The 16,106-nt window shown below is 41.0% G+C and overlaps 1 protein-coding gene across 2 annotated transcripts in view; it reads right to left on the bottom strand.

The window, feature by feature from the left end:
* Positions 1-15,390, bottom strand: part of YIPF7 (Yip1 domain family member 7) — a 262,496-nt gene extending 247,106 nt beyond the window's left edge. For both annotated transcript variants that reach the window (XM_069201757.1, XM_069201755.1), the window contains exon 1: positions 15,267-15,390. The gene's annotated coding sequence lies outside the window, so the exon portion shown is untranslated. The remainder of the gene's footprint in view (positions 1-15,266) is intronic.
* Positions 15,391-16,106: the final 716 nt, after the last annotated feature.

Below are 16,106 nucleotides of genomic sequence, written 5' to 3'. Positions count from 1 at the left end.
TTAAAAAGACAGTTTTCCGAGGGGGCCAATGCCCCCCAAGTGAAATCCCTGGCATCTAGTGGTGTTTCCTGGCCCCGGATCGCAGCTGTGCTGCGATCGGGGGCCAGGAAACACTTTCAGAAGGCCTCGTAAGAAAGGGGAGACTCTTCCCTTTCTTTCGAGGACTTCCCGAACGTGGGGAAATCAACTTTGTTACGTCAGCGCGCCTCACGGCGCGCTGACGTCACAAAGGGGCAGGTGGGGGGCGGGGGGGAGTCACGGAAGCTTCTGTGTCTCCCTGGGACACCAAAAAAAAATAATAATCCTCGGGTGCGACGCACCTGAGGATTTATTAACCCTCTCCCTGGTGTCGGCCACTGGTCGTGACCCGCACCAGGACGGTAGTGCGGGCGTCGGCCAGCGGCCGACGCTTGCATTGAAAAGGTTAAAATGTATTATGTGAGAACACATCTTTGCTTTTGACTGCACGGACTTCGTGGCCCTGAATAATGGGGGACTAGGAGCGAGCGAAAGGAAGAGGACCCCGCATTGACCAGTGCTATAAAGCTTTTTTACTACACCTGCTGCGCAGGTTGACTCTTTGCACTTGGCTGCAGGAACTATGTGGGTCCAGAATCCTGGAGAATTAGGAGGGAGTGTAGGAGGAGGCCAAGGTGCTGACCAGCACTACAAAGCACTTTTACTCTACCATCTGCACAGGATACCTGTTTGCACTTGGCTGTGGGGACTACATGGCCCAGAATCCTGGTGGAGTAGGACAGGGGAGAAGGAGGAGGCCCCACAGTTGACAAGCGCTATAAAATGCTTTCACTCCACTGGCTGCGTGCGACGTCTGTTTGCGCTTGGCTGTAGGGACTACTTTGCCGAGAATCCTGGTGGACTAGGAGGGGGGTAAGGAGATGGTCCTAGCATTGACCAGGGCTATAAAGTGCTTACATTCCACCTGCTCCATGAGATCTGCCTGGGCAAAGACTAGGCAAAAGATGGCCCTTCCTAACACGTCATAGCCTGGATGAGGCTGGCCTAGAACTTCCCTCCCACTTTAATTCTGGTTCTTGGATTGCCTCCTGAACTATAGGTATTTTTGTATAAAACAATTGTTAAGCACACATTTCATAGCAAGTCACGTTGCAACTATGTTTACATAGTTTGACTATCCTGGAACGATTTGCATTCAGACTGCTTGCGCTTTACTGAACATGCTTTTTCTTGGACTCTGACCAATCTGTAACAGTCTCTTAGGGTAGTAGTTCCAATTAATTTGTTTGTATTATTATTTTTTATGTTTTAACACTGCTGTTTCAATTCAGTTGGTTCTGCTGTATTTACACTTGCAACCACATGAAGTATTACCTGAGGCTCCAAACCCTGCCTTAATTCCTTTGTCCAGAGCTTTTGTTTTGTTTATGTCAAATTGACCCGGTTGTTGGTGGAAGATTCCCAACAGACTTCCCACACATTCTCAGACTTTTGTATTTAATAATCTTAGGTCAGAGTTTATTTTTTTGTAAACTTGCTACTTAGTATACTAAGGGGTGTTCCCCAAACTAAGAAGACCGTTTATGTTTCCGTTTTACTATTAATGTATAAAATCAAGTCTTGCGTCTTTTGTTGAAACTGGCAAACTGTGCAATAATATTTGTATAACTTAGTCTGTCTATGGTATGCTAATAGTGGTAGAGTGATAGATCTAAAACTAAGGAAACTCATTTAATATTTCAGCTAATCTGTGATTATGGCATCTGAGGCAGTTTCAGGAGTGGTCCAAATCCCCAAAACCATAAAGAACGAAAGATTGATATTCTAATTGAGGACGTTGAGTCAATGTTAGGTGAGAAGAAACAATTAGGTAGTGCCCAAAATCCCACAATAACTTGGTTTTACAAGAAACAAAATGAAAAGAAAAAAACATGAAATTATTAAGGAATCTGGGTTATTTCTGCAAGCTAGAAGGCATGGACAAGGAGCCTTTGCATCTGTGGCTTTGGAGCAAACATCAAACTTGAGCATGCATACTGTAGACCTGCCATCTGTAGAGGTAACAAAATTGATAATCCAACTACCAATGTGGTGGTTTAAGTGGAAATGTCTATTCCATATGAGATTTGGCTCTCTCTCCCGTATCATCTCTTCTTGTAGTATACCAACAAGGGAAGTTTGAAATAAAACCAAAAGAGAATTGTCCATTGAAGAACTTAGGCTAAAAATTGAGTCACCTGCAAAAGGCCACAGAACTAAAATGGCTGGTCAAATCCTTATTGTTGCATACAGGGGGCCTACAGGAGGGTATTAAAGGTGGCTCAGAGACAAGACAAGCAGTGATGATAGAACCAGCTAATAAAGCTATCGGTAACAAGCAGGGATAGAGAGAAGTCAGTCCCTCAATGACCCCTAAAGAAATTCACCCCTCCAGTAATTTGGGCAACTACACTAACAGAGACTATAGACTTGGCCACCAAGGTGCTTAGAATATTAGTGGGAAATATATTAGCCATAGTGCTAAAATGGGTTCTAGGGATGCTTCTACATTATCTTTTTTTGCCCCTTCTGTATTCCAACGTCCTCGCTATGATTTTTCATTTGGGGGAATACCAGAGAGAGCTCATCACTGAGAATCTATGCCTATAGCAAGTCATCATTTTAGTTTGTATTAATGCCCTACTGAATACTCTAACAAAACCACCTATAAACATAATGGAAGTTGAGTGTTTATGAGAAACATCCCCAAATTAACAAGGAGCTCAAGGGAGGATGGTGAATCCCTGCTAAATACATCTATACACTGGATTAGGTATGATCAACAATGTGCATTATTATTTTTCTCCTGAGAGACCAAGACTAGTAGATGGGTTGATAAGGTCAGTTCCACCTAGCGGATCATCAATACAGTTTAAGTTAACTGCATTTTCATGCTCCTTATATTAAATTCAGAGGCTGATAGTTAAATCACCATTAACCCAATATATAGGCCAACTTGGTGAGTGTTGATTGACTCTCTCCTTCTGAAAGTTTAATTCAGCCCATAGAGTTTCAATGCAAGGAAAACCCTCTTTTATCTGTAGCAACTGCCTGCTACTCAATGTCTGTTGCATCTAGCGTGGAAATTGAAGAACTTAAAGAATTTTCCTCAAACAAATTTGTCGATTCTATTAATGCCACACGTTTTCTCCGTTAAGTAGATAAACTTGCCACTGGTTCTCTACAGGTGCTTTCATGGAATGTTGGGAACCTAAAGCAAAAACCAATTGATCCTGACTGGCAGGAAGGGAATAAGTCGACCGGTTTCATGTTCATTTGTTTCAGGAAATTTGGTTATCTATTCTTCCCTATAGAGCAGGCTATAAAACATATTTTGTAAGTGCCACCCCATCCTCTGGGGTTAGACCTTCAGGGGCTCTTTGGGTCAACATTTCTTTGAATGTCCATATTGACACCCTATATCTAGACTCTTTAGGCATCATAGGACTCAGAATAACCACTCATAAGGGGATCATACTGAACTTATCTAACGTTTATATCAGGCCAAGGCACAGAAATATGGAATTCGCAGCTTTAGTGCTGTTGGAAAACATTTTAAGCAGATTAAAATCTAAAGGTGCATTAATCATAGGAGGAGACTTTAACCTCACATACAAGATTTGATTCAGTAACTGAGAAGGAGGATGAGATGTGGATGTACACCATTTTTTTATACAAATGGCTCTTTTGGCAGTAGCAAATAGTCTGTGGGCCTGTAATGGCAGGTCAAAATACAACAATTTGTTTTGTACATTTAATAGAGGAAGCAGCAGCTCCATAATTGATTATATCATAATAGACATCTCTTTGTGGGACAAAATGTTGGACAGATGCCAGGATTGATAGTCATCATCTTTCACTACATCCTATGATGACAAGGTGCTTCATTGAGGAGCCATAGCATCCTACTGGCTCTTTTAATATAACACCAATTGTTGGAAATGACTGTTGGTCTATCAAATGCGTAAAAATATTGGATAACAGGGCAGTTTTAGTAAAGATCTATAATACATACTGTAAGGTCTTGGCTCCGTATGTTGATTTCCCTCTGCATGACATTCCCATTTTAAATATTGTTAAATCCTTGGTTCAAATTTAAAAACATATCTGAACAAGGCACCTATGGAGAATCTTAAATGTGACGCAAATAATAAACTGAGAAACCCCTGGCATTCTAAGGACTTTTGTTTGTCCAAAATGATATTAGTGAGGGCTTTAAAATCAAATTTTCCCCCTGATGTTCGCGAGGCCAGGGCTCAACACAAGAGGACACTAGCAACCGTGAAGTGAAAGTGGGATTATACTAACTGAGCAGGCTTGAATGAGGCAAACAAGATAGGAGGCTCTATGACATGTTCAAAAATTTATTTAATGGAGATAAAGATTGCTACACACAGACTGACCATTTTTGACATCCAAGAGAGTGGGTTGAACATTTTTCAAATTATTATTCATATGTCAGGGAGACTGACAAGCCAAATATTCACAACTTCCATAAATGTACTAGTAGTCACTCAAGATACAATAGAGAAAATCCAAAAAATGTATTTTATTGGCGGAGACCAAGTTGGCTATTGAAACTATTAAACCAGGCAAAGCTCCCAGTCCTGACAAAATTCCACGGGATCTCTTGCAGCATAATCCCTCAATATGGGCACCCTATGTTAACTTGTTGTGCAATTCAAAAGCTTTGTAAGAAGCACTCCTAGATAGCCTGAAAAGGTTTATGCAAGGTGGATTTTAAACACACTGAATGAGTGGATGGCGAATGGGATGGTTCTCTCACTATACCAGGCTGGTTTTAGATTGAAGGTCAGCACAATTGACCAGGTATTTAGGCTTACCATTATTATTTGGAAGTACATAAAAATGAGGAAAGGACATCTATACATAGCATTTGTTGATATGAGGGCAACATTTCACCTAGTCCCAAGGCACTTGTGAGACTCCTTCAAGTCGTTAGGAGTCCCTGAAGACATTCTTTTCCAAATAATACGACTACATCATGAGAATTATGCTCAAGCAAATGGATATGAAGGGGAGGTAGATAAGGATGCATGCCCGCACCCACACTGTATGTGAATTATGTCATCAAGGTTCAGTTAGAATATAATAATGATTCCCCAAAGACAGAAGGAGCCCTGTACCCGCCATTCTATTAGAAGACAATACCATTCTGCTGCCATGAACATCGACGGGACTGCAGCTTTTATTGGACAACTTTAGGGCACAGTGAGAAAAGAAGGGCATTGAGATTAATGTATCTAAGATCAAATATATGCTAATAAGACCTCACAAGTCCTTCAGAGGGAACATATGTCTGGGACAGAAGAGGCTGGGAGGTGTAGATACATTTGAGTAACTGAGTATAATGCTAGATAGATGACGTGAACCACACATATACAAAAACGTAGCCATTCTCCAACACAGTGCCACAGCAGTAAACAAGCATAAGTCTACAATTTCCAGAGCTATCTCTCCACCATTGAGGTTTATAAAGCAAAAGCACAGGCAGCCGCTTTACATGGCACCAAAATTTGGAGCACAGATAATGTAAATCTGTTGACTCTTTTATTAGGTCATTACTTCATCTCTCCAAAAGCATGCCGCTTATTCCCTTGTTTTGTGATGTAACTCTCAAAAGGGTAGAGCACTTGGCAGTTCTAAGATCTCTACTCTACTGGGTGAGGATATGCACTGTGCAGGAGCTATTACAATACAGGGAGGGTTTGAAGTAGTTGCTCAAGATCAACAACTCTGTCACCTTCCCATGGTTCCAGCATGTCAAGTCTTGGTTTAACATACTAGATTTAAGATCTTTTTGGACCAACTCTCTTTCCCTGACAACAGCTTCCAAGCAGCAATTAAAGGCAATTTATTGGAAACATGCCATGGGTAATCTCTATGTTGGGGAGATAGTCTGTACAATTTCTGTATGTCAAAACTATACCCTCCTTTGAAAGGTTCTTGGATGTTGTACAGTTATCATTAGCCAAAACACTATGTGAAATTCTGCTTTGACATTTTAGAATTTATATCTTTTGCATCAACACGGAAAAGTGGCAATGAATAATCTGAAGATTGCAATTGTGTCTTGTGCCCCACTCACACTAAAGAAAATGTGGCACATAGCTTGTTTTTTGTCCCGCAAATGTGAAGCCCAGAAAGAAGTAGATATGCCCACTATGTATTAATTTTGGTATTAGGCAATATTTGTAAGCCTTATGAATACTGATAAGCTATTCATCTACGCATATAGATTTTAGATGGATCGGATTGGTGGTCTCTTTTGGAGCAAGTCCTGGCCCCTAGGTGCTGCTTCTGAGACTTGGACTAGACCGGGGGAACTGCTCCATAAAGTCTGAAAGGTTGGGACTTAGAACATGTTTGGACTTTCAAGACATCTAGAGCGTCAGGTGGACCTCGTAGCAATGATGTCTGATGTTAGGAGGACATAGTTGTATACAGATTCATGATTGCACCAATGAAGAATTCTGAGCTTTAAAAAAAAGGCCATGTGGGAAGGTAAAAATCTTGCCCAAGCAAAGGCATGAAAAGTATCTGACTTGTGAGAGGATTTTGGCGGGTGCAAATTCTTCCCCTTTGAGCTCCTACCAAAACCAACAGCTTCAGCTGGACCTGGACCAACAGCTATCCAATTTCTAGAAATTAGAGCCTGCTGGAGGACTTTGACTTTCATTTTGAAGTCTATGTCAAATGGTAAAATAATTGACTGAGATAACCTACTGGAATATCCAACCTCAGCTCCATCACAGCTAGTTTGAAATCTCACCTAGATCCTGGTCTTATCTCACTATTCAATTTATTAATTGAGGTGTCATTCGTCTAATTAAATTGTTCTCTATTGTTAGAAAATGTGGGATTTTTATTGTGCAGTCTATTTCTTATGAAGATGGATGGAACAGAGATATATAATAATATAAAAGGCATATCCCACAACTGGATGTGTGCAATTGATGACCTATCCACCACTGACTTCCCCCACAAGACCATCCTCATTTCAGATGCTGACCCCTTTCACGCTATATATATATATATATATATATATATATATATATATAATATATACATAATTGCTATATATATATAGGAAACATATGTGTCCCACAAAGGACAACTATATGGCACCCACATATGTGTTGGCTTTTAATTAGAGACAGAGGCTATTGCTAAATTGCTTGGATATATATATATATATATATATATATATAGATAATCACACTCTGGTTATGACACAACAGTAGCTAACATAATAGAGTACCAAAAAACATTACAGTTAAGCACACTGCACAGTAACATTCCGAAACAGAAAGAACAATGTAATAGGCAAAAACACAAAATGGTGAAAGTCAGCTAAGGGGAGACAGAGCTAAAGAGTTTTAAAGTTTTAAATCAAAACGCACAAAGAAAATACAAAGCATCTAGAAGATCACACCATTCAATAATTTTAGCTTGGAATTTTGCCACTTTCCTGATTCTCAAAATCCTTGAGTGGGTCAAGGCAGCAAACAGAAGTGTGTGATATGTCATAGTCGAGTTCTCACTGAAGCTTGTATTTTTGGTGCCAAAAGCTCAGAATGGGAAAAAAATAGATTTCAGAGCCACTTGGGTCACTTAACCACAGGGATAAAGCCATCATCTTGACCCAGTTCTAAATTATACGTTTGGACACAGTCAACTTTGACAAAGAGCCTGATTTAGAGTTTTGTCAGACAGGTTACTCTGTCACAAATGGGTTGGCTATCCCATCTGCTGTATTACAATCTCCATAGGCTATAATGGGGTTGTGATACGGCGGACAGGATATCCATCATGTATGTGATGGAGTAACCCCATCTTCCAAACTCTAAATCATGCCCTTAGTCACTTTTTTGGGTCTTGTTTTCTTTCAGTTAGGCAAGAAAGAAAGCTGTAGCCTGTGAAGGCTCCATGGAGTCAGAAACAATTTACGTTGGTTCTGTTGAACTTCATATATAGGGTGAAAAAGCTCAGATCATGACAAACCAGTAGTTTGTAGCCAGCTAGGTTGCATCTTTCTCAGAGAGCTTTGGCATTGAGTCCCAGTCTGTCAGAAGTCGAGTAATGATCAGGTCCCAAAAGCTTCTTGATGTTTGGAAAGGCTCTTCTGCTTTCTCCTATACCCCCAGACCTTTAGAGCAGGCTTCTAGGCACCAGGTCTCTCACTAGCCGGGTGCCTTCAAGGTTGACTGAATTCGACATACAAAGGCTACATTGATCTTCCCAGGGATAGAGGCCTTCTGGATTTTGAATCCTTGTAGGAATGAACAAGGGGTCAGCCAGTGATCGTTGGGGAGTACTTGAAGCATCTGGTTAAAATGGAGTTCAGGAGCCCTTCAGTCACTTTTCTACAGCAGTCAACAGAATTGTCTTCTTCTTTCTGTTCTTCCAGCTCCACAACAATTCTAAGGAGCGTTAGTGAGAAGCCATTATTATCCTCAGCTTTAGCCAGGAATATTAGAATTTCCTATACACACTACTGGAAGCGTTCTTGCAAAAATCCGTTCTTCTTCTTCAGCACTTACTCTTTCACATTATTATAAACATTCATATAGTTCCACATTCGAAATGTCCCTAGCCTACATCCTTTTTTATGTGCCCATTGACCCCTGTGAGGGCGCCATTATGAAAATGAATTAATTCCTCCTCTCCAAGTCCTAGGAACAATTGTCCCTACAACAATTGTCCCTACTGCTGAAAGAAGCCTGTATCTGAAAATGGTTACTGTAACTTGGGTTCTCATTTAGGATTTCCCTAGAAGTCAGATACATCATGGAAGACATGGCTGTTGTGGAAGTTAGTTGTGTTGCCATCTGTTACTGCACCCATTCAAATGATTTCTATGAGGGTGGTGTTTACCCCACATGAGCCTTCCTGCCCTAGGAAGAGGCTGTATTGTCCTCCAGCAGGAGAGCAGTCCATGGGATGCTATTTACAGTAACTATAGGGGTGTCAGACAAATAATTTTTGGTTTAATTCCAGTTTGCTCTCAAGTAGCGCAAAGTACACTTTTTCCACAACACTAGTGAATACATTTTTTTAAAAATGTGAAAAGTATTTGTAAAATTTACTTTTATTCACCGTTAGGTCTACTTATGAAAAATGTATCTTCGCCTAAACAGTGACAAACAGCTTTAGGCAATGTTTGACTATGAGGGTAAAATGGGAATTTAGACTTTGGCAGAGTGTAAGCACCTGCAATATTCAGTGGTGCTCCTGCCCCCATCAGCCTTGTAGTCCCCCTGCTCTATTTAGAGTCTGGGAAGTACTGGGTGGCTAACTGCCCCATCACCATCACTTGATTTACCTGCTCAGGAGCATTATGCAACCAATGGCAATCCTGGGCACTCAAACTGCCCAGGGCCCCCCACACATTCAACAAAAGCTCCCAGCAGCTACGGGTCTATTTGGGAGTTTATTCTTTAAAATCACCACTTTGCAGAGTGGGCACATGAACCATGGCACCCACTCAGCAAAGCTTTAACGACGTCATTGGAGGTATTGCAGAAGCTGTTCCCCTAAAGGCAAGATGATCTCTGGCAAGGATCACTAAATATGGTAGGCAGTCCTGAAGCACAGGAGCAGAGGCCAAAGGCTATGTTTACTTCACAGGCTAACGGGCTGCACGCTCTACTCTAACTTGAGCCCATAATTTCCTTTATATTTGGTACTTCCCACTTTAAGACAGGGCTGCGGGATTACAGGTTACACTTAGGTGTGACTTATGAAATGATTAAATTAGGTTTCCTACATGGAAATTGTCTTTCCTTGTGCTACTGCAGTAGTCGTTTTTGTCTGAGCCAACTTAACATGACCTGACTGAAAAGCTAAATACGTCATTTAGGTATAACTCCCCTCTTCCCTTTATGCTTGTGGCATGATTTTTCTTTCTCTTATTTCATGTCTACTATTTGGTTGTGTATTGTTTGATTGATGCAGAAAAGGCCAGAATGGCTAGTGTTTTTTTGTTTTTTTAATGGAGCAAATAAATGATGGAATAGAAGGCCATCCACAAGGGACATTATTATTAATGGTTAACTCGCAATCATTTTAAATAGTGTAAATGTATTAATTATGTCATTTCATTTGTTGAGGAGAAAGTTTTCTATCACAGCAAAATGACGTCAATAATGTAATTTCTAAACAACAATGTATCCAATAAGGCTTCATCTTGATATAAAATAACAGAGCAACTGCATTGTAGACAATTGGAGCATCACTCATTATTGTATTCACTTCAATTCAAAATCTTCCAAATTAAATATGTTGTTAGAAATCTTATATCAAAGGTAACACAAATTACAAGACTTGCTCCTTTGGCCTATTGAAAGAATTTCCAACAACCATTTGAAAAGTGATTAGGTCTATCTTTAATGTGCAAACACAGACCACAGTTAGCAGGTTTAACCCCTTCACTGCCAGGCCTTTTCCCCCTTCAGGTGCCAAGCCTTTTCTTAGCTATTTGGGCTATTTGGAGCAGTTTGTGCCTCCTAACTTTTTGTCCACATAAGCTACCCATGCTAAATTTGTGTCCTTTTTTTCCAACATCTTAGGGATTCTAGAGGTACCCAGACTTTGTGGGTTCCCCTGAAGGAGACCAAGAAATTAGCCAAAATACAGTGATTTTTTTTTTTTTTTTTTAAACAAATGGGAAAAAAGAGGTGCTTGTGATTTTTTCCCGGAAAATGGCATCAACAAAGGGTTTGCGGTGCTAAAATCACCATCTTCCCAGGTTTTAGGAACAGGCATACTTGAATCAGAAAACCCAATTTTTCAACACAGTTTTGGCATTTTACTGGGCCATAACCCATTTTTACTATTTTTTTTCGCTTTCAGCCTCCTTCCACTCAGTGACAGAAATTGGTGTGAAACCAATGCTGGATCCCAGAAAGCTAAACATTTCATAAAAGTAGACATAATTCTAAATTCAGCAAGGGGTAATTTGTGTAGATCCTGCAAGTGTTTCCTACAGAAAACAGCTGAAATAACAAATATTGAAATTGAGGTGAAAAAAACTGCAATTTTTCTCCATGTTTTACTCTGTAACTTTTTCCTGCGATGTCAGATTTCTACCCAGAGCCAAAAAATGAGTTGCACCTTGCAATGGGTTTTCATTCTATCCCGGGTATACAGCAATTCATTTGCTGAAATATAAAAAGTGAAAAATAGGTATCAAGAACGCCTTTGTATTTCCAAAATGGGCACAAGATAAGGTGATGAGAAGCAGTGGGTATTTGCACATCTCTGAATTCCAGGTGCCCATACTAGCATGTGAATTACAGAGCATTTCTCAAATAGACATCTTTTTTACACACTGTCTTACATTTGGAAGGAAAAAATGTAGAGAAAGACAAGGAGCAATAACACTTATTTTGCTATTCTGTGTTCCCCCAAGTCTCCCGATAAAAATGGTACCTCACTTGCATGGGAAGACCTAATGCTTCCACCAGGAAACACACATTTTTACACCGAAATATGACATTTGTTTTGCAAAGTGCCTACCTGTAAATTTTAGCCTCTAGCTCAAGCCAGTACCTAAGGAAACCTAGCAAACCTGTACATTTTTTAAAACTAGACACCTAGGGGAATCCAAGATGGGGTGACTTGTGGGGCTCCGACCAGGTCCTGTTACCCAGAATCCTTTGCAAACCTCAAATGTGGCCAAAAAAACACTTTTTCCTCTCATTTCGGGGAGAGAAAATTCTGTAATATGAGAGGATCCACAAATTTCCTTCCACCCAGCATTCCCCCAAGTCTCCCGCTAAAAATGGTACCGCACTTGTGTGGGTAGGCTTAGCGCCCGCAACAGGAAGTGCCCCAAAACACAACGTGGACACATAACATTTTCCCAAAGAAAACAGAGCTGTTTTTTCCAAAGTGCCTAGCTGTGGATTTTGGCCTCTAGCTCAGCCGGCACCTAGGGAAACCTAGCAGTCCTGCACATTTTTAAAAACTAGACACCTAATGGAATCCAAGATGGGGTGACTTGTGGGGTTCTGACCAGGTTCTGTTACCCAGAATCCTTTGCAAACCTCAAACTTTTATCAAAAAAACACTTTTCCTCTCATTTCGGTGACAGAAAGTTCTGGAATCTGGGAGGAGCCACAAATTTCCTTCCACCCAGCATTCTCCCAAGTCTCCCGATAAATATGGTACCTCACTTGTGTGGGTAGGCCTAGCGCCCTCGACAGGAAATGCCCCAAAACACTATCTGGACACATCAAAATTATCAAATACAAAACTACCTGTTTTTTTTGGAGGGGGCACCTGTTTATTGTTCCTGGGCTCAGCAGCCATCCAGGGAATCCTCCCAAACCCAGAAGTTTCTGAAAACTAGACACCCAAGGAAGTCCAGGGAGGTGTGACTTGCGTGGATCCCCAATGATTTCTTACCCAGAATCCTCAGCAAACCTCAAATTTATCTTAAAAAATCACTTTTTTTCCCACATTTCTGTGTGGGATCACCGCACTGGGACAAATGTCCTACCACCCAACGTTCCCCTCAGTCTCCCGGTAAAAGTGATACCTCACTTGTATTTTTATCAGTATAGATGAGACAATATTGGGTGATAGGAATTTTGTGTATTCCTGCAGATTCCGGAAGGTTCCATCACAAAAATGTGGGAAAAATGTGTGATTTCCAGCAAAGTTGGAGGTTTGCATGGCATTGTAGGTAAGAAAATGGTGTGGGGGTGCATGTGAAGCATTTTGGGAGTTACCAAGCTCTCATGGCCCAAATGTAAAACCAAAACCCCAAATAGGATAAGATGTTTGAGTGTGCAGGGGGAGAGCTAAAAGACTGTCACCCCTTTCAGTTGGGATGGGGGCATAACCAGGCCCATACTGGTTGGTGGCCACCACCCCACTATTTATTTATTTATTTATTTTAATTCCATGCCATCTAGTAGACTTTCTGCCCCCCCCCGGGTGTGGCTCGGGGGTAATTGCCCCATCTGCCCACTGGTGGGCAGAACAATGTTGGTCCCATCTATGGGACCACTGCCTCCTCTTAAAAAATGTTTTTGCATGCATGCACAAATAATGGACCCTTCCAGTTTGCGAATAGGTTACCATCTACTTGAAGTAGGTGAAAAATGTGAATGTTTTGCAACCGCATTTCTGTCACAAAACATTCCTGCATACCGCTGGGATTCATTATTAGTAAAGGATGCCCTTGACATGCCCATTCCTAATACCGAATCAGTATGTAGTCACAATTTCAATTTGAGATTCGGTAACATGTTACCGAATCGCAAATTGGAATTCATACATACCAAAATGCCTTTTTGCAGTCGCAAACGACCCAATTGGCCCATTTGCGAGTGCAAAAATGCCGGATACATCTGGCTCTAAGACTCTTCCAAAGTCAAAAGGGTACCAGCGCCTGAAGAGCTATGTGACAGACTAAGTTCCCCCGAAGCTTTCCAGCTCTGCAATCAGTTTTACCCGCTCCTGGAGGCATTGCACTACTGGAGCCCCGAGGAGCATTTCACTTGTGGATGCTATGAAAGTCGGTGGTAGCTGCTGATGGTGAGTAGCTGATCCTTGTCACAGGTGGGGGGATGATAACTCAGCTTCTGATCCTCAGTTGGGGCTTGTGGACGCAAAGGACACCACATTGTTCTCTCCTCTTGACGAGTTAACCAAGCAATGCTCCTTGTTCTTTACAATGCCCCCCTCTGTCATACGGGGTTACCGACTTTACTCCACATTCACACAGCACATGCATGCAACAACACACGTGCTGCACATTGCTACATACTGACTACATAAAGGCCAAGGGTGAGTGATATACAGAGCAGAACTTTACATGAGTGCGACTGTAGGCCTGCACATTATTCTGCCACCACTGCAAGGGTGCTGTTTAACTCCTGGCAAAGGCAGTAGCCTTTCACCACTATGAGGGTAGTGCTTTGGGCCCCCTGCCGTGACCAAAAGCCCTATGTAATGGCATATTCACTCATGACAACACAAATCAGCACTAGTGATCTGGACATTTTTGCAGCTGAGGCACTCAGGGCAGCGGTGCACGTCAGGAACCATGTGAGTGACTTTTCTGTCCCAATGCACTACATTTTTATTGATATGGTGGAAGCCAATTGGATATAATTTTAAGATCTGTCAGTTGCGCAAACTCTCCGCAGCATGATAAATACATAAAATTTGAGCCTTAATTTGTCAAAACCTACTGAACATTCTTACACCACATTACAAAAATCACACTTTTTGGATCAAGATCTAGCTTTCAGACAAATGAGGTGTAACTCGGTTACGGCATTTATGCTGCAGCTGTGTCTAATTTTCCTATGGAAAATTGCATGAGAAAAAATGCATATTGGGAGTTCACCTCTTTTTCTCGGCCCCCGCTTGACAGACCATCCCGAACAATTCCAGAAAGTAGATGAGGTGAATGACTCTGTTTTAAAAGTTTATGAGGAATTGTCATATGGCTCCACAGTTATTCGCAAAAAAAAAAAATCCTTGTTAAACGTGGTCCTAACCATTAAAATGCTCTGTGGTGTCCTTCACTCAGAGATAGATAGATGGACAGACAGATAGATTTGCAGCTCCTTAGTGCAAGGAGGAAAATGGGCTCCCAGCTGCTTTTTTCGAGGGGTATTAAATCCAGCAATAATGAGGGTTCATTGAACCACTCAGGAGTCTGTGCACTGCTGCCACTGCACCTGCTTCACCAATGGAAGCTTAGCCCCTCGGTTGTTATTGGGAGACACGCCCAAATACAGTGGCAACTGAGCCCACAGCAAATAATTCTTCACATGGCTTAGTTTTATAACTATTTATTTTCCAATACATCCTGCAGTTTTTAGCAAAATACATGTAAAATGTTTATGATTTATAGTTTATTGCCTGTAAGTAGAAGACATTTCTTTTTTAAATCAATATAATCATAAGATAACACAATAATACAAATCAGGGAAGTTGAAAAAGTTATTTTAAAGTATGGGCCTGATTATGACCTTATGGGATAGGATACTTCCTCACAACTGTAATGGATATCCCGCCCGCCCTATTACAAGCTCCATTATGTCCTATGGAACTTGTAAAACGGCGGCCGGAATATCCCTCATGTTTGTGACTTAGAATCCCATCGCCAAGGTCGTAATCGGGCCCTCATTGTTGTTCTGTGAAGACAAGATAAAGCGACAAACCAGAAAAAAATAAAGACACGTGTAAATCCAAGAACATACCTGGAAATGGAAGATCGGTTCAGCGCTCAAGTACCTGTATAGTGATCAATTTAAAAAGGTCCCTGCGTATATGATAACAACACGATGAAATACAGCGAGCACGTCCCAACGACTTCTCCTAGCGCTTCTATTAATACTGATCTAAATTTGGCCTCTGAACAGATGCAAGCAAAGAAGTATTGCAAGAGTAGACATGAGGCCGGCCCCTCTCAGGAAAGAAACACATGTTTGCCGAAAAACACACTAATGTGGGAATTATTTCTGCGAGACAGTAGGAAAAATTGCTACAGACCTTAATTTCCAAAAAGATTAAAAGTAACACAACAAATTCAAGTCTTGTGATTAGAGGTTTTTAAGGGGCCAAAACAGAATAAAACACACTAAAAGGTTAGAAGCCAGGACCCCATAATTTGATAACATACAGTAAAACTCTATGCATTTAGAAATAATTACAGGATGTGATTTTCCAAAAAGCAGAACGCTGCATGTTAACATGCACGGCCCATTAACTGATAAAGAGTTTAAGATCCGAAGTAATAAACAGGCCTACTTATTATACCACTATACTGTGTAAGATCCACGTCTTGTTAACGACCAGCAGCCATGTAACAGAAACATTGTACATGTATAAAAAACAACCACATCTTTTTCGCTGTCTGCACATTGCAAAAATCGTGTGAAAGTTACATGACGCTGTTGTAGTTTGCATTTGCATTTTAGCCATCTGTATTGAAATTACCACCGTGGCATGAACTTATCTGTGAGGCAGTTACACAAAACCTATAGGCTGGTATAAAATTCAAGTTAAATTGTTTATTTCATTTGTTTATTATGTGGAAA

Source organism: Pleurodeles waltl, chromosome 1_2 (assembly GCF_031143425.1).
Source record: "Pleurodeles waltl isolate 20211129_DDA chromosome 1_2, aPleWal1.hap1.20221129, whole genome shotgun sequence".
NCBI lineage: Eukaryota > Metazoa > Chordata > Amphibia > Caudata > Salamandridae > Pleurodeles > Pleurodeles waltl.
This window is presented reverse-complemented; position numbering and strand designations above follow the sequence as displayed.